Source organism: Poecile atricapillus, chromosome 7 (genome assembly GCF_030490865.1).
Source record: "Poecile atricapillus isolate bPoeAtr1 chromosome 7, bPoeAtr1.hap1, whole genome shotgun sequence".
Taxonomy (NCBI): Eukaryota; Metazoa; Chordata; class Aves; order Passeriformes; family Paridae; genus Poecile; species Poecile atricapillus.
The window spans coordinates 24,158,990-24,178,138 of record NC_081255.1 but is presented as its reverse complement, the minus strand read 5'-3'; the positions used below and the strand labels follow the sequence as shown (position 1 = coordinate 24,178,138).

General features: G+C 44.8%; 1 protein-coding gene across 5 annotated transcripts in view; it reads left to right on the top strand.

The window, feature by feature from the left end:
* Positions 1 to 15,168: 15,168 nt before the first annotated feature.
* Positions 15,169 to 19,149, top strand: part of ERI3 (ERI1 exoribonuclease family member 3) — a 130,505-nt gene continuing 126,524 nt past the window's right edge. For 4 of the 5 annotated variants that reach the window (XR_009278036.1, XM_058843317.1, XM_058843315.1 and 1 more), the window contains exon 1: positions 15,169 to 15,251. The gene's annotated coding sequence lies outside the window, so the exon portion shown is untranslated. Of the gene's footprint in view, positions 15,278 to 19,149 lie in introns of all 5 variants that reach the window. The other variant, XM_058843316.1, reaches the window with a different exon arrangement.

Below are 19,149 nucleotides of genomic sequence, written 5' to 3'. Positions count from 1 at the left end.
TAAACTAATTTTCTTCTTCTTAATCATTATCATCATCACCACCATTGTCTTTATCAGCATCACTATCATCACCATCACCTAGATCTCTTCCTAGATCTCTTCTGCTGACTAATACAGAAGAACCTCTTGGTTTTGCTTTTCATAACACGCTGCAAGATGCCAGTATAATTTTAAACTTTACTCATCACCGAATCTCTACAGCCAAATGGAGACCATGTCTGGGATTTTGTAAACAAGTACAATGTATTCTTTATTTATCACTGTCTTGCAGTATCAATTCCTATACAACCTTCCCCTTGGAAAATTTCTTCTCCAAAAAAGAGGTTGTACACTGGATGGCAGATGTCAGACAAGTAAATGTATCAACTGTTTTAGGAAGACTGCTCTTATGTAAACATCAACTACATTATCATTTCTACAGCTGAAGCCTGACACAGCTAGAGCCCTAAAAGAGGCACTTCTGGGGCATGGGTTCCTGAGGAAAGTTCTCTCCAAAACTCTGGTAGCCACAGTGTTTAAGTAATTTAAGCACATACATGCTGCAACACCCTTTCCTATCAATTGTTTCTAAAATTTGATTACAGAACTGGACACTTGTTTTCTGTACAAGCATCCACTCTTTTTTCAGGGCTTTTTTTAATCCCTCTCTGAGCAATATCCTGTTGCTAGGAGTTCCACAGGCTAATGGTGTGGAAAAATATTTCCCTGTGAGAAGAGCTACACCTGTCCAACCCCCCTTCTGTGCACCATCCATCACACTGACAGCATAGGTAACTTGCCCAGGATCATGTCAAAGCGTGAAATAGCTATAAAGGCAACGCATATGTGTTTGTCATTTTTGTCATTAATGGGATCAAGCAAAACTAAGGCAGAGCTATTGAACTGTGCCACAGAAGCCAAGGGAAGCTGGAGCCATGTCCGAGAGCAGTTCAGAGTGGTGGCTCCCGCTTTGGCCCATGCAAAGTACATGGGGTGAGCAACACTTTGATCTTCTTATTTATTTGTGTTTGATGTGACTGTACTGCAGGGGAAATGTTGGGTTCTTTTTTGGGGCCCAACCCAAGCTGCACAGCCTGGAGCAGGGGAGCACTACCCCACAGCCTGGACCTGTGGCTCCATGCTCCTCCTCCTCCCTGCCCAGTTCAGTGGGGAAGCCCAGTTTTCCCATCCAGCATAGGATGGGAAAAAATATCCACCTCCCCTTTTAGCCAGGCAAGCAAACCTGAGCAGGACAGATCTAGTGAGCTTTTAAGGCAGCTCTCCGGTGTGATTAGTTAGAGCTTAACATGAGATAAAATCAATTGGAAACTTGTGTGAGTTAGGGCTGCTCTCATCAGTCAGAGTTTGCAGCAGCCAAGTGCAGCATGATTGTTATTAATATCTGCTACAGATATATAAGCTGAAATGGGGCTTTACAGTAAAAAGGAAGACAAGTTGCTCTTTCCCAAGAACATACAGACTGTGCATGTAATTCAGGGCCATGCTGAGCACCCCGCACATCTGTAGTGGTGCCTGTTCTTAGGAGAAAATACACTGGTGTCTTATGTGCATGTGCATTTTCTCATGATACTGCATAACACACAAGGATGTTTGTTTAGGAGTTTAAAGTGCTGAGTATTACAATGTTTGTAGTCCATCCCAGGACTTGCATTGGATGTGAGACAGCTCACACACCATGGCTGACTTCAATCCTATGCTTTGTGCCTGCCTTCTTTCAAAGGAAAAACACTTTCTGCCAATGCACTAAGTAATTCTGTGTAAGGCTGGACCTCAGCATCAGCTGTAGTGCTCACTACTGTGACTGCTGTGATAATTCCCATGCTGTCACATGAATGGGATTGCACCATAAACTCACACACCTTAGCCGTGCTGATGGCCAGGCCTATGTAATGGCCCAATGCATTGGTGCTAATGATCCAGTGTTTATGGTGGCCCACAGCACTGTTGTCATGCCAACGAGATGGTATTCCTCTCTAGAAAAAAATAATAATAACCAAATAAATAAATACTTTCTTTCTCTAGACTGATTTGTCTGTTTAATAGGGGTTGGAGATAAAAGCTGAAAGGAGAAAAATCCCAGCTGAAATACAAACCACTCTCTGTTCTGATGAGAGCAGAGCAAAACATTTCTCCCTCTCCATCCCCTCTGTGCTGTGCAGAACACTGTGCAAAGCTTCCTCTCCAGCAAAGGAAACAATGGCAGTGGGGTCCCAGCAGGGACACGGCACGAGGAAAATCTGTCCCTATGGCTGCCATGCTGCCCTTGAGCACCCAACCTGCCTAAGCTGCCTTGCCTCTGCCCCAGCACATGTGGTGCCCCAGCAGAGAGTTCAGCTCTGAAGCACCCGTCAGGGTACTCACAGTAGGAAGGGTGATGCTACAGACCCAACTGAGCGTTGCTCCTCAGGATCATCCCTTCCCTCTCTGAGAGGCTGATGTGCTTCCAAACTTCATCTCCTCCTTACCACAGTCACCTGGCTTCAGCGCCCATTTTCACAATCTCGTCTTAAAATTTTGGAATTTTTTTTTTTTAATTTTTTTTTTATTTCATACAGAAATTAACTCCTGCTGCTGAATTCCAGGACTTGGTGGCTGGCTGTCACTATTCCCCTCCCAGGAAATTACCCATCTTTCTCTGAGAAATATCTATCTATCTATCTATCTATCTATCTATCTATCTATCTATCTATCTATCTATCTATCTATCTATCTATCTGTCTTTCTCACAAGTCACTTCTTACATGCATTTCCCATTCTGTTTTCTTGCCCCTCTCTTGTCCTTTAATCCATCTCACATTACTCTAGCAGTAAATTATTTAAAGCAGGCAAATACGTGCAACAAGCCAGCTTTCTGTCAGACACGAGCCTGTTCAGAAACTGATACACTCAAAATTTCTTTATCTTGGCCCAGCTTTATCTTGAGCTTGCCTTTTCTGCCATCCAGTTCAAATGCCTTATATCCCATCATACAGTCCCAGTGCCCTACATATCACAGGCCTTCATATTCCTGTCTTGATTATTGGAGGAAAATCTTATTGCTTCTGCAGCTTTCCTGTAGACTCAACCCCTCCATGGGATCAATAAGGTAGAATTTACTGCAATTCAGAAAATGATTCAGATAACAAGAATAGCTTGAATTTTAAAAGCAAATAACAATAATAAAATTTGGAAGAGGCATAAGCCCTTACAGTACAGGTTGGCTCAGCAGCTGGTGTGAAGAGGAAACTGGCACAGGAAATGTCTTGTCCTACCGGTGTAGTTTTCCCTTGCAAAATTTCTTGCATGCCTGCTGTGCCCTCTGGCACCAGGGGCGAGACATGGATTAGGTGAGCTCGAGGTCTGGTCTATCCACACTCCTGCATTTTTGACTTTTATTCAAAATTCAAAAATGTGATGGCAACACCCCAAACTGGGCATCTCACAGCTGAGAGCCTTCACCTGCACTCACCATGTCAACCACTTTCCTTTGTTAGCAGTTGGTTAAGGCAAATGCACAAATTCCCAGGTGCCTGCAATGCATCATGTATATCCAGTCAGGCTGCATTTATTAATTTCTCCCTGTTGTATGTGAAGTATGTGAAAGGTCACTTCTTCCAGTCCTGTGTTCTAGGCTGGTTTTTTGCATCCATCCTTCTATCAGTTCATCAAGCCCCCCACGCATAGCACTGTTCTCCCTCCACAGGCTGTGACAGTGAGAGACGGTGGAAAGGTTTGACCAAGAGGTGTTAATAGACCTGACAATTTGTGTGCTCTTGTAGGAAATCTTCAACTTCAGTAGCATCTAAGTCTTTATCCCAGTGATGTTCTTGAAGCTGTCAGGTTTGAATTGTCCTGGAGATGTTCAGTGTCTCTCTCTTATGTCTTCAGAGCGTGTGGGTAGTTGACCCTTTTGAGTAATGTCATCCTATTAGAGAGAAACACATGTTCATTGAGATAAGGATGAGCTGTCTCCCATAAGGTTTGGAATCAGATCTCAGTTGGTCTTTCTGTTACACATTCAACTGGAGTGATTCCCCCCTCCACTGAAATCCTGCAGGGATATATTTCAGTGGGCTAATTATAAATTCCTTCTGTCTTGCAATAGCTGGATACAGCATGCCTGGTGGCATGAACCTCCCCTCCTTCATTCGTGTTGTGCACCTCTCTTGCTGCAGGCAAAAGTAATTTCCCCAGCCTGGAAATGTGATTTAATTTGACCTTGTTCACACAGGTTCTGCATCTTTTACATTCCCACCCCCAATGATAAAACAGGATCAGAGGAAATTGCAATGATTCACAGTGATGCTCTGCCTCAGCCTCCAATTCTTCTTGTTCCTTCCTCTCCCTGCCATCTCTGCTCTGCCTACCCATTACAGCTACAGGGTACTTCTGGCTGTAGGTGGAGGATGTAAGAGAGATGTAAAGATGTGAAACCACATGCTTGTGTCATATCTCCTCTGCCAGGAAAGGCAAATTGTGTGTCTTTCCTTATGAGACACTTCAGGAGCGAAAGGAAAAGAAATGGAGAGAGGGAATATCAGCAGAAACAAGGGGAATGCTCTAGCACTCAGTCAACAGATCCTTACTTGCGGTCCCTCCCTGCCTGGATCCACTCCTTCAGCTATACACTGCCTGCCCCAAGGCTGCTGTCCTAAACTGCACAGTTCTACTGTCCAGTAGCTGCTGTCCCCAGTCTTCCCACTTACTCTTCCTTGAGATGGTAAGAATAAACTGTCCAACTTAAATACCTCAGCCCTGGACTCCTAGCGGTCCTGTTTAAAAGAACATCTGTGGAAATCCTTGCAGTCCCCCTGTGCAGGTTCAGAAGGTCTTGTTCATGGGATTCTTTCTCCCTTGTCTGGTATTTGATGCTCTGCAGTGAGACATAATGGGGAGCTTCTTTAGCAGGCAGTCTCTCTAGCTGTGCCAGAGGAGTGTTAATAATACAGTTGCTACTTTGCAGAATCCCAAAGCATACAAGATGGTTGGAGAGGCACATTCTGGCTGTGCAGTGACTCCCTCCACCAGTAAACTTGGGGACAGCAAGACTTTTTACACCAGCTGACAGAAGCTGTAAGCCATAACAAGAAACTGGCTATCTACAGCAGTAAGGGAAGCATGCTTACAGGATTTTTCCAGTAATAGGGATGGCATCAATTGTCAGCAAAGCAGACAATCTGGCTGCATGTGTCATTCAGACTTGTTAATGCTCTGTTTCTCACCTACTGGCTCTCCCTTTTGTGCTAAACAGTTGCCAGAGTCCTGGAAACCTGCTGGGTCCAGTGCCAAATTGTGTGGATCCTTTCCCTCCAAATACAGAAGATTTTTATCTCATTTCAGGTGTGTGGGACTGGTATTCTTACAGGAAGTTTCTCAAAGGGATGAGAAATGTTTGAGATCCCTTAAGACATCAGGGATTTATTTAATATTGCAACAGCTTTTTCTAGAGAAGCTTATACTTGCTCTTTCTGTTCATACCTCACTTAAGCAATTCACATCAAATGGAATATGGTCTAAACAGATAATTTCTAAACTCTAGGTTGTAGTGGGGTATCTTGGGTCAGACAGGTAGGACTACAAATGGTCTCTAAACTGCTGGTAGCTGCAAGTGTTGAATATTGAGCTTTTGCACTAAGAAGAGACTGGGAAAGGTCAGGATGGAGGAGAAGAAGAGTATGTCCTCTCACCAGCATACTGTGAAGTTGGGAAACAGCTGCCAGAGCTGAACACTACAGTGGATAAAAGACTAAGCACTTGCATGTTTTGCACTCAATTGGTACAGACTGATAAAGTGTAGGATTTTGACTTGCAGTGAGTTCCTCCATGGTGTAGACTTTAAGGCCCAATAAAGGTTCAATTCTGAGCATGTGGTGTGTAGTCTGCATGTTGACAGGCTGACCAGTGAATCAGTCCAGGGGATGGAGCAGTTTTATTGCTCTGCATCAGCTCAACACTTTCTCTGTCAACCAAAGCAAGATGCCTTGTTCCCTGGAGCCACCAAAATGATGGCTTGTGTGTCTACGTGAAGAAAAAGGTCCACACTGAGCAGTCTAGTCTAAAAACCCATAGCCTGACTTTAAGAAGTGGTAGTAGGAGCTCATTCCCAGTGAACTGGATGTTTGCAGGGCACAGTGCAAGACTCCGTGAGATCCAAGCACTGCCCACTGCCGAGTAATGTTGTTGTGAGTAAGAGACTCATATAAGCCATCCATGGTTTCTATTCATTTTCTCCCACCCCCCCAGGCAGTTTGTGTGAGGCTGAGCAAGTCACTTGCTCTCTTTGGCTGCAACTAAACTTATCTTCATTATTGCACATTTTGGCTCACTTTCATCCTCTTCTATTGTAAGGAGTTTGCCTCCAACCCTGATCTTCAAGCAGGGATGAGCATGCTGATGCTCCTTCCATCCTCTCACAGTCTCATGTCTATTTAAACTGTAATGTTTTAGGAGCAGGGACATTAACCCTCATCTGGATTAGCATTGCTCTAATGTAAATAATATTAGTTACATTATAGATGTTTCTGTAATTAGAGTTCCTGTTTCTATAGGCATTTAAACACCTCGTCTCCTCATTTGACAGTTATGTTATTTGATTTGTGTTCTCCTGATGTGGAGATCAGTACAGAAACCCTTTTATCTCTTCTGATGAGCAGGTTTAGACTATGATTGGATTTGATTTTTTTAGAACTGTGTGTAGGGAGGAGCCCACAGATACCAGGTGTGATGTGTGTAAGGTGGGATACAGTCACAGAATTTAAATGGAGCTTAAATAAAATGGCAAGAAGCGGGGCTTTAATCAGTAGAGTTTTTTCACGGAGCATGAGGTAAGGACAAACCTTTTCAAAAGCAGGGGGGAAAAAAGAGCTGGCCCAGCTGGCAAACCCTTAGAAAAATTTGCCTCCCTGTTTCCATTTTCCTGCATTTTAAGTGGGACACAACAGTCATTGCTGGTACTCTGAGGGAAGCCCACTCATGAAAAGGTTTACCAGAGATGATTTTATCAGAGATGCTTGCCATGGCAGATGGCTGTACGCTTTAAATTTAAACAGAGAGGCATAAATAGTAGAAAAGAAAAGAGGGTAATAAGAAAAATATTAAACTGCCCAGTGCAAATCCTTGGGGAACTTCTATTGCAATAACTGACCTCCCATATAGCACCATTTATTTCATACGCTGGCAGCTTTATAGGTGCTTGTACAGCTACAGACGAACACCAATTTGCCAGTGCAGTTTGTTTTGATAACTGTTGTTTTCAATAAATCTATATTAAAATCAAAGGGAAAATTAAATAGACTGAAGTCAGTGGCACTAGAGATAAGGTAGCACATTACTACGCTGGCCTCTTCAGCTGGAGGAGCTTTCCCTACCGTCCAGTGTGGGTCACAGGTGTGATAAATTTCAGTGGTCTCAGCTGTGTTTTCTGATGGCAGCCAATGGGAGTGAGGATTTTGGTGGGGGAAAGGAATTTTGATATTTCCAAGGTCAGTTACTTTCAGGGCTGTAACAAAGGAGGAGGTTGGGGGAGGATGCACCACTCACTTTCACAGGATCTTTCTCCTGGGTTTCAAAGGACAATTGCAAGCACAGAGGTCAAAGTTTCCAGCCTTTGAACTCTATGCTGTGTCTCCCAGGCCCCTTTAGGTGTTCCCACTCCTGTGTGACAATCCACACAGCTGGTACCTGTGGACTGAAAGCAGCAGGAGAGGCAGGATCTGTGAATGGTCCCTTGGCAAGTGGGGCATCTGTGTCTCAGATTTTTCTGGATATGGCATGTCCTTCTCCTCTCTATCCCTGTCAGACTGGGCACCTCCTGCAGCATTAGGGGCAGTCCTGATGGGGGAGAGGGAGGAGAGAACAGAGAATAGAAGCTCCAAGGAGGGTCTCTGAGAAGGAAGGAAAGAAGAAAGAAAGGAAGGAAGGAGTGAGCTAGGGGAAATGATGGGAGGAAGAGAGAGGCTGGAAAAGGAAAGAGGGTCTCCAAGCACTGGAGAGAAAAGACAAAGAGGCAGAAAATAGAATAAACAGAGCGGGGATAGCGGGGAAATTAAAGCAGTGTCAGCAGAAGGTATGTGAGAGCAAGGGTCTGACTCCCAGACCAGGCAGCAGCCCCTACTCCCCTCCCTGGTGAATTTAGCTGTCCATTGGAGCTGTGTGTTTCTGGAGATAAAGGTGAGACTTAAGTTTGATGAAAGGAGCTGCTTAGGTCAGGAGTTTAGGAACTACTTCAAAGACTTGGCCTCTGGACGCTTGGAGAAGCAGGGGCTAGAGCTACCCAAGTAATTATTTCATTTCAGTGGGGCAGTCTAGAGGAATGTTGAATCTAGGAAGTTTTCCATAGCACAAAGTATCACAACTGAGTCCAAATAAATAATGAACCTAAGAGATTTTATGGTAGAGTAAGTAATTTCTTTTTTCCAATAGACCGATTTTCTACCAGAAAACACTGATTGGAGTAACTGGAACATTTACTAGAGTGTATCAACACTATCCAAGCTTTTGATGAGAAATTATTAAAAAATATTCATATGTGGGGGAGTTCTCTTTTTTCCACCCCTCCCCCCCCCCCCCATGTCCTTCTGACAGTATTGTTTTATTCCTGTTATACATTTATACCCCATTTGGTCCAAGCATCTGGCCTAAAACATGGGATCTCCTGAGCTGGGGGGAAGCCAGGTGCTCTCTGGGTAAAATATCTTTCCTTTGTGAAGTTTTGCTTCCCTGCCCACAGCAAAAATCAAGCCATGAATGATGACAGGCTTGTGCCAGGCCCTTTGCCTGCCAGCCATCAGACCAAGAGCTAGTTCAGGTTTTTCAGGATCAATCATGTTCCCTGGGGTTGTTGTTCAGACTTCTCCAGGCACTTCTCCCCCTGCTCTAGTCTCTTATGTCCATCTTTTAAAGGCACGTTTGAAAAATAATTGTTAAAACCCATTGTTGCCCCAGCTTAGGGCAGGGATCCTTGTTTGTGATATTGAGTTTCACAAAGACATTTAGCTGGTTTAATAGGAATCTTAAAAAAGGGTGGAGATTATGCCTGTCAATGTAATGTACAGGATGAGGAAAGGAAACAGCATGGTGTAATGGATGGTTTGGGCTTCTAAAATGATGTAATAATTAAACAAAAGAAATGTCAAAGTGGTAAAGTGAAAAGAAATACACTCTTTTTATTTGGGAATATGTCATTAAACAACAAAAAAAAATCTGAGCACTGAACTTTTTGTCCCAACTTAGGTCAAAAATCTTATTTTTTGAAACCTCAGAATTTCCCAAGGGACACAAATTCTTCTGTTATTATTTTTGGCCAGCTGTCTTCCATATGACTGCCCGTGAAAAGTATTTTATCTCAAGTTAAAATCCCACACATAAAAATGTCTCTCTACCTTCCAGCAGGTGTGCTTGTCCTATGGGAAGATTTGCTTTATCAGCAATGTGTTCCTCCAGGAGAAATGCTTAATTTTAGATGTTTTTTCCATTTACACTTAGAGTTCAAGACACTTGAGGAGTGGCTCAGTATTGGGTGGCCTGTGCAGGCGTCAGAACCCTTCCTTTATACACTGCAAACCTATTAGCTAAAATACTGGCAAAGAGATTTTGGTGAAGTGGGGTTTTTTTAACGTTGCATTAAAAATGTTTAAAATGTTTAAAAATGTCCCATTTCACTGCTGTTGATGCCCTCACTTTGAAATACAGCTTTCCCATGACGACATAGCTGTAAAACACATTCAACTTTCTTTTTTTTCCTTTTTTTTCTTTTTCTTTTTTTACTAGCTAGCAATGGAGTTTTGCTATAGCTATTAAAATATAAAGAATAAACGGCACCCAATTGCACAATATTTTTTACCAGGGTTAAGCCTGAATCTCTTTGTGGATGGCATTGGAATATCAAGATTAAGTATACAGTGCAAGCACAAGGGTTTTACGACATACAATAATGTAGGAAAGCTTGTATTTCTTTAGCAAATTGACATCACTGTTTGCCCTTCTTTCTTTGTACTTCTTGGGTCTGATTTTTAGGAGCAAGAGTTGGAAAAGGCATGGTAGATGATTCAGTGCAGCTCCCTTGAACTGAAAGCACGCTGGCACCAATGGGACATTTTACAGTGCTGTAAGTGGCTGGTTTCATGGCTCCCACCGCTCTTCTCGGAAGGTGATCCCACTGTTGAATGCATCATAGCCTCAGGAAATTTCTCCTGATGTTCAGCCTATGTTTTACTTTGAAATATCTTGGGGAAAACCTTTGCTGATGGGTCATTTTATTTTGTGTTTTGGTACTAATGCCTTCCTGACACATGTAGTTTTTCTGCCCATCCCACATACAAAATGGGAGTGAGGGGCAAAAGCTGGATTCACTGGGACCCACACAAAGGGGAAGAGCACGGTTCTACAGCCTGAGCAACGCAGTTGTTTATGTTTGCTTTGCATTTCACTGCATCCTCTTGCACTCGTGATTAAAGAGGGTTTTTTTGGAGACAGGACCAGCCTGTCTGACTGGCTTTGTGTGCTCAGTCAGAATGAGGTCCAGCAGGGACCATTCTGACCATTCCAGCAAAGCACAGACTAGAGAAATAATTTGCTCCCATGCATCAAACCCCAGAAGATTGCTCAAATCCAAGCAGATCTCCTATGGAGACATCCCATCCTGATGTGAAATGTCCAAGACTCCCTTGTCCTCTGTTAACATAGCCTAGTCAATAGCCACTTTCTGATGTCCTGCAATGTTTTTCTAATGCACTTTATTTCCTAGCCTGCCAAAGGCTGTCCCTCTCACCTCTGTTTTAACTGGAAAAGGATTTCCACCCCATGGCCCTGATTCTGGCTGAATTAATGGGTTTTGAACTGAATCAGCACATTTGAAGTTAAAATAGATCCCCACTGAGTCTGTACATTTTTATTACTGTGCAAGGAGTGCTTAGGAAAATAAAAGGAACAAGAAAGCCCTGAGAGTGGACCACCCTGTTGAGGGGGGAAATGTAGAAATCAAGCATGTTTATATGAGTGATATTTATAGGGTCAATTGACATATATTGTATGAGGCCTTGGAGCCCAGCTCAGGAATACCACATACCAGTCTGGGCACTCATGCTCAAGAAAATTTAATTGAAACTGAAGCAGGTGCAGAGGAGATCTACTGACATGGAGTGGGGAATGGGAAGATTAGATGCTAAAGAGACACAAGAAAAAATGGTTTGTTTAGGCCACCAAAGCAAAGATGGCAAAAATGGTTGGGATCTGAGAGCTGCCTGTGAATACACCAGGAGAGGGAAAGAAACCAACAAATTAAAGAAAATTATTATTTTTTCCAGGATAAATTAAACTAGCTATAAATACATTTTATCTGGAAATTAGAGATTTTTCCATCTATCAGGTAGAAAAAAGCTGAAGAAGCCTTCTACTTGGGTTAACATGAGCAAGTAAAAAGACGTGTTTGAAGATAGAGGTTGATAAATTGGGATGTTGGAGAGGAAATTTTATTACAAGATGGAGGAGAATGGCTCAGTATCCCTGGGACTTCTTTCCTGACCAATGGATTTTTTCCTGACCTGTGGATTTTTTGCCTTTTCTTTGCTAAGGACATCAGCACCTTTAAAATCTCCTGTCATTGTCATCCAAGAGCCCTGTGCTGCATCTGCAAAGCTCCGACCCCCATAGAACTGCTGTTGCTCCCAAATTCATCAAGGGGGTCACTGTCAAACAATGAGACACACTTGCTCCCCCGGGGTTTGAATGAGCTGCTTTCTTTCAAAACACCCTTTAATTGACAGCTAGAAATAGCTTTCTATGATGACAGGCTGTCATTAATATCATTCACCAGAATGATACCCCAGTGATAGTCTCTGTGTTTGGAGGAAAAGGGAGAGAGAAATCCTCTGCAAACAAATGTTTCAACAGAATACATGAACTGAGCTGTGGTTTCAAGAATGACAACATGAATATAAAAATGTACATTGTGAATATTAGTATTCCCTTAAATATGTACTCACGTTGGTTAATGAGTCCCACTGGTGGTGTTAGTAACTGAAGGATTTGGGTTGGCACGTTATTAACTTGTTAAGTAGAAAACAGTGATACAAAACTACTTGTCATGTGTATTATAAGACATTTAAAAGTTTCACCAGCATAAGCAGCTGAACAGTATTAATCAAGTTGCCTTTAAAATGATCTGATGTTTCTTTGTGCCATAATAATGTAAAATCCTATTGCTTTAAAAGGAGTTGTGCTCCATGGACCCTTGGGAAGGAGGTACTGGGAGAAAGGCTGGGGAATGTTCCTCCTTCTCTGTGCTGACCCAGCAGCAGGCAGAGACCTGATAGTTGATCTTGTGTTAGGATCAGCTCAGCTGTCTTTGCACAGAGGATCCCTTGCAGCTGCCACATGGGGTTGGGGGCTTTATTCTGTATTTTCTGCTTTACCCTGCCCCACTGGTTTGCTACTTCCTAATAAAGCTTTGTCCATCCATCAGCCCAGTGGTGGCTTAACATCTGTGCTGAATGAAGTGATGCTTTGTTAAGAAACAAACAGAACTTCAGGTTACTGTAGACCAGGTTGCTGCATCTGCTGGCAGCAGCAGAGGGATCCAGCTATAGGAGAGAAGGTCACAGCTGGAATCTGAGCTGATTTCCACCCAAGGAAGATAGTCCTTCCTGTAAATTAGGACAGAGCAGACACTGCCCCAGCATGGACCCTATTTCCTATGGGCTTCTTCTAGCCATCTCAAAATCTCTAAAGTAGGCCAAGCAATTAAAACACCAGAGTGACTCCTGAAACATGTTCACTTGCTCTTGGATAGAGTTGATCCTGAGGCAATGGGGTCACAGGACTGACATGGGCTGTCCTACCTGGAATAAAGAAGGTGGCCCTAATGAACAACTCTCTGCCCTTTTTAACCAGTGTTCCCCACCTGCATGACCCAGTTTGTCAGCATTCCTTGCCTAGGGCCCCATGGCAATTGACTGCCTTTAGTGGCAGAGTCCCTTGGGGAGGGGAACTGTTCTCAGTGAGGATGCTACAGGGGCCATGTGCATTGATGGGCACGACACAGGATATCTATTGATCACCCTCATTTATTTTTCCAGGAGCCTGGAGTGAGATTAATCTGTAGATGACATTTTCAGTGGCCTGCAGTGCTCATTTGAGGTATGCATGCCCACATGAGACAGGCTCAGACATGAACAATATAGAAACGGTGACAATATTTCATAAAACATGGATCTCTTTGAACAGGTTTGGGTGCTGATAGTTGTGCCAGAAAAAGAGGCCCTCTTTCAAAGTGCACTTGCTGAAGGGAATCTCACTGCTGTCCCGTAGTCTTTGGCAGACAACTTGTATGAGTCTCCCAAGGGTCACACAGGCTGGCAGAAGCCAAGGTGTGGGCCCCGGTTACTGCAGATAAATCAGCTGGGAAAAGGGGTTTTCCAAAAAAAATTGGGAAGGAGGAAATCTGCCTGCTGTACTGACTGGGAAACCTTGCAAAAAGCATGAGGCTTGGCTGATGGAAAAGGATATGCACAGACCTATGAGCCATTCATTGTTTGTCTAGACCGAGAAATTACTTTTTACTGCAAGATGCAGAGGTCAGCAGAGGAGAGGCCTCTTCTTTTTCATTCTCTTAAAAACACAGGCCGGCTGTGAGCCCTAAATTTCAAGCTTTGGGGCTGCAGTGTATTTTCAGCCTGTTTCCATCCCTGCTAAGGGAGGGCCAGGGACAGATTGCTCAAGGAACAGTACAGTGCAAAGACCTTCAATTCATTCTCCTGGGCACCTGGCAAACCATACATCAGTCACCAAAGACTTGATAAATCACAGCAATATAGCTAAGCTTAGAAGTAAAATTTCACATTATCCTTGCTTATGTGGGTGGGAAGCTGAGATATGCCAAATCTAAGAGGGCTTAAAGGAACTCTTACTATTATTAAATGGTTTGCTGTTGGTATTTTTATAGTTCTGACATGATACTTTCATGGTTCAGGCCTCTCAAGTTCAAGGCTGCATACAAACAGAGGAACAGATAAATCCAGCCTGAAGAGCCGGCAACTCAATTAAAGGCAGGAGAACCAGGCTGATACAGTCAGGCAGGCAGCCCACCTTGTGTGGAGCATCAACCAGTGACCTCTGCACTCTAAAATACTTTGTCCAGTATTTTAAGATATGAATCCAGAGAAAGGCTTAAAGAATGATTTGAAGAGGAGAGAAAGATGACAGGTAGGACTGATCCTGTCTGCAGGAAAAGGATGGTAAGGAAGCCTCTAGAATCCCTCACAGTCCTATCTGCATGAGTCAGTGCTCTGAGTTTGCTCATCACACATATGAGGAGTATCAGGGGTGTGCAAAGGAGCTACTGGCTTGAAGTGTGGAGCTGTGAGTTAATGTGAGAAGGAAGCAATGCAAGGAATGGCCCCAGCTAGCACACTTGTCATTGCAGCTGAGATTCCAAGAGTTATGGACGTGTCAGTAGGTTAAATATTAGGTATCATTGCAGGTAAGTTCAGAGAATCACAGAACTGTTAGGGTTGAAAGGAATCTCTGGAGATCATCCAGTCCAATCCCCTTGCCCAAGCAGTGCCACCACAGCAGGTGACAGAGGAATGCTTCCAGGTGGATCTTGAATGTCTCCAGAGAGGGAAAATCCATTACCTCCCTGGGCTGCCTGTTGCAGTATTCCTTGCCATGCTGTGTGGTAGCAGAGCAGCACTGGCTACTGTTCCCTGCGCAGTTGGCAGGGATGGAGGCTCAGAACCCTTGCAGAGCGTGACAGCAGTGAGATTTGACATGTCCTGGCTCAGGCTGCCAGCCGTGTGAGCGGGGAGGAGGTGCCACACTCAGGGGTGTCAAGCAAAGACCAGGCACGGTTCAGACACAGGTTTATGCTAAGAGAGATGAGTGAAAACTGAAGCATGGAGGCATCAGGAGCTGGGGGAGGTGTCCTGGGGACACGGTGAGATGGCCCTTGAGGACACAAGGCGGGTAAGTGGAGGCCCCAGGGTAGACAAGGAATCGGGTCGGCGGGGAGAGGATGAGATTTCGCCGGGCATGGAGGGTGGGAATCGGCGCTCGGGGACCCAGAGGAGCCGGCGCGGCGTCGAGGCGCGGCCACGCGGCGGGGCCGGCCGGAGGCAACTACGACTCCCAGCGTGCCCCGCGGGGAGGCGCACAGTGCGCGCCTGCGCAAGGGGGCGCGGCGGGTCGGAAGCCCCGCCCCCGGCGGCGGCGGGCGGCGCTGCGGTTGGACGGCGGCGCTGCCGCTCAGCGCGGGGTCGGGGGTCAGAGTGCGGGCGGTGAGTGGCGGTGCCGGGCACTCGTGGTGCGGAGTGCGGGGCGCGGGGCCCGGCCGGGCCGGGGCGGCTCCGCCGCGGGGGTGGTGCGGGAGGCGGGCGGCGGCTCGGCCCAGCCCTGCGGGGTCTGGCCGGCGCGGGGGGCCCCGTAGGCCTGGCGGAGACGTGGGGCCGCCGTGGCCCGGGGCGGGGGGTAAAGGCCCGGCGCGGAGCGGGGGCGCGGCCCGGCCCCCCGCGGCGGCGGGACTCGAACCGGGGGCGTGGGGCTGCGGGCCGGGCGGGGCGGAGCGGGGCGGGGGTGTCGGTGGGGACCGGGGGCGGCCCCGGCCTGAGGGGAGGGCGCGGGGTGGAGGCGCCTCGTCCGTTCGACGCCCGGGTTGCCGGGCCCTCCGCGCCCCAGTGCGGCCCTGAGGAGAGGTCTTGAGGGTGGCTGTGGCAGCAGTCCCCCAGATCCCAGCTGGAGTGGGATCAGTTGCTTTCAGGGCTTGAGGAAGGGAAAACAGCCCGTCTGCCCAGGGGGTGGGCATGGGCTGAGCTGGAGGCAGCAGCAGCGAGGATTTTTTTAATGTTTTGGGATGAGGAGGTTCATAGGTGGAGGTAATGAGGGAGTAGGACGTGTTTTTTTTTTGTTTTTTTCCTATATTTTTACCCTGTGAGATTGAACTGATCACCTGTCTCAGATCTTGAGAGTGAAGTAAACTTGAGAAAGCTTAGGAGTACAGTCTGTTTACTTGTTTCCTGAGTGGCAGTAGGAATCTCTTCTTTTCTTTTCTTGCCGCTATGCTGTTACAGGTGTTTCTTCCAAACTGAGATGTATGAAGAGGTGTTGTCATTTACTGCTTGTGTTCTGTCTTTTACAAGTCCTGTGTCTGGTGGGTTTACGTGGTCCTTGCTGGCCTGTTTGCTAATAAGTGTGACATTTGTTTTGCTACTTCTTTACTTACCTGGTTTCTTTATTGAGCTTTTGGTTCCAGAGATGGTGGATTGACAGCTGCTGTTTAGTCTGAGCTCTTGATATTCCTTCAGCTGTGATGCAAGGGACCAGCAAGTTTTCTAATATGTTAATGCTTGCACTGTGTCTCAGGAAGGATGAGGTATACAGAGCTCCAGGAAGGTACATCTCCAAAGCACTTGTTCCATCAGATGCTGTTAACAGCTGTTTGAGGATTTTACCTAATTTCTTTCTAATGGTAACTTGAATTTATTTTGTCATGTTGTGTCTTTTTGCAACATTGTAGCATCTCATATCACTTGGTATTAAAGTTGGCATTTGAACTTTTATCCAAGAGTGAATTACTCTGAAATTCAGTAGTATGTTAAAAGTCCAGTTGGTTAGTCCCCACTGTTTAGGCTTGGGAAAATTGATTTCAAATGGTGTTTTTTATTTCAGATATTTTTGTTTCCATTTTGAAGCACTGAATTCTGCCCTTTGCAACTGAATTTTCACATTAATTTACAGTGTGGACTAAATGATTGTTTTATTTCAAAGAGTGGTCCTGTGGCCCTTTTATGCATCTTGTTCATCTCAAACTTTGGGTTGCCCTACATGAATAGTGTGTTTGGCTTGGTTTTTTGGTTTTTTTTTTTGGTAAAATTAGTGTGTCTAGATAGATTTGAGTGGTACCAAAATACAAAAGAAGAAAGTGATTAAAGCCTTTAAAAATGCCTTTGTGCCTGATGGTAAATAAAGAAGACCTTGGATTGAATAAACACTGATAGGACCTAAGGTTTCTGTCCTGCACTTGAGAGATACTTCTTTGCTTTCTTTAGAGGGCCTGATTACAGCTGTTTTGGTGCTTATCTTGTTTTGATTCTGTTAACTTCGGTAGGCCTTGATTTTATTTTTTTTTTTTGACCCACTTACATTTTGGAAATAGACTTTTGGAAGATAGTTAAATGTGTGGAAGTATTTGCCTTTTACTCTCTGTGTCAGTCCTGTCGCCACCTGCAGTGGAGGGCCCCGAGGCTGTGGAGTGCAGGTATGGTGACATCCAGGTGCAGGACTGCCCACTGTGTCTGGGCTTACAAGAGAGCATGGAAAGCTGTAAACAACTGTGCTTTTTTCACAAGTCTGTCTTGGATCTGAAGCAGGTATTTTTGCTAGAAATGGTCCTGCTGAGACTCCTGGTGTTTCACTATAGTAGTGAAGAGCTAACACACCAGTATGGTGCCATGGCAAGCAGGCCATAAGGGAAGAACTGGACAAGTTGAGGCTGTCAAGGCATAACCTAGAGCAGAGATGCTGACTGTGCTAGGGACCATTTAGACCATTTCCCTTCCCTAAGACAAGTGATCTCAGCTGGCCCGAGGCCAGCTGAAAAGTTATGTTCTCCCTAGCTGTGTTGGGTAGGTAAAGATACTTCTTTTCCAATTAAAAAAAAAAAAAAATTTTTTTTTAAATTTCAGCTGTATTTGTTACAATCTTTCTTTTTTCTTTTTTCTTTTTTCTTTTTTTTTTTTTCTTTCTATGGTTGAATATTAGGGTCAGCATATTCTCTGGCAGATTTTCTGGGCTGAGACTGGCTTGTGTGGAAACCATGCCCCACTGTAGCTTCTACCCTGCTTGGAGCCTTTGCCAGTGTACCAGGACAGAGCTTTATCAGAGCACTGGCTTTCTTTTAACACTTTTGGAGCTCATTTGTGAAGATCAAAAGTTATCTATGTATTGAGCAATACAAATCTTGTTTCCCCAAATCCAGGCTGAGATTCATTTGGCATTCTCAGGTGTTAACCTCCATTTTTCAGATAACGAAGGTGTGCAGCTGTGTAAGTGTTTTGAACAACTGTAGCATTCATGTGTTTGAAAATGAAGTAATTATGTGTGCGAGATTCCATTAAACAAAGGGTGGCCTACAAGGTCTCCTTTCCACTAAATTAGGCCAATATGCAATAGTAACTTTTACTGACTAGATGTGTAGTAGCTACAAATCTCTAGCTTCTGGCTCTGGGAGCTGTTCTGAGGATTGAGAGCACTGAAGTGACATAAATTTCAGAACTTACCTCAAAGACCATGGCCTGGAAAGTTTGAATGAAAATTAAGACATGTTATTTGTTGACAGCGAATGGATTGACCATTGGAGTGAACTGTCTGAAGGTAGAGGGGAACCTCCATTCTTCATGCTGCAATTCAAGGCCAGAAACTTTTCTGAAAGATGTTCAAGCCTTTGGGCTCGACTAAGGAAATGGAAACTTTAGGGCCAGCATTACGTGAGGTTGAGACAGGATGGTCTGATGGGCTTTGTGAATTCAAATTTAATGTGTCTATGCTGCTAGAGCCAAGATAATTTCTCCATTCTCTGCAAAGTGCCACGTCATCCCAGGTGTCTCTGTCCTGGTCTGAGTACATGGTTTGGTGAGTGGCTGAGCTGACTAATAGCCCCAGTGGCTCATCTCATTCCTACTTCTGCCAGTGTGGGCCCATCCTCTTTGAGCATTGGTATTCATCCAGCCTGAGCTAATTCGTCTCACTAAACCAGCCGGAAACTATCTTGTTTTAATTGTGTTTTATTCTGGCTGTGTTAGTCCTTTTATAGGTTCCTGTGGTTGAATCAGCTCACAGAAGAGCCAGACAAGCTCAGGAATTGGTGTAATGTAATCAGCAGGAGAGTAAGTCTGAGAGGGAAGGACAGGCCTGCCTCCTTTTGGCCTCCCAGAACTATTGGCTTGGTTAACCTCATTTTGTGTAGTTTCACACTGGTGTGTTTTCTTATGGATCCCAGGCAGAGGCAGGAGACTGGAGTAGAGGATTTTTGGTCTGATCCTGTGCAACTACTCCTTTCCTTAATAGCAAATCTGTTCTTCCTCTTTGGCTTTTGCTTATGTGTCCCTGTTATTGCTTCTTTGTTTTAATTTTTGTTCTTTCCTTTCTCTACGTTTCTTCTAAGTGACCAGTCCTTTGCTG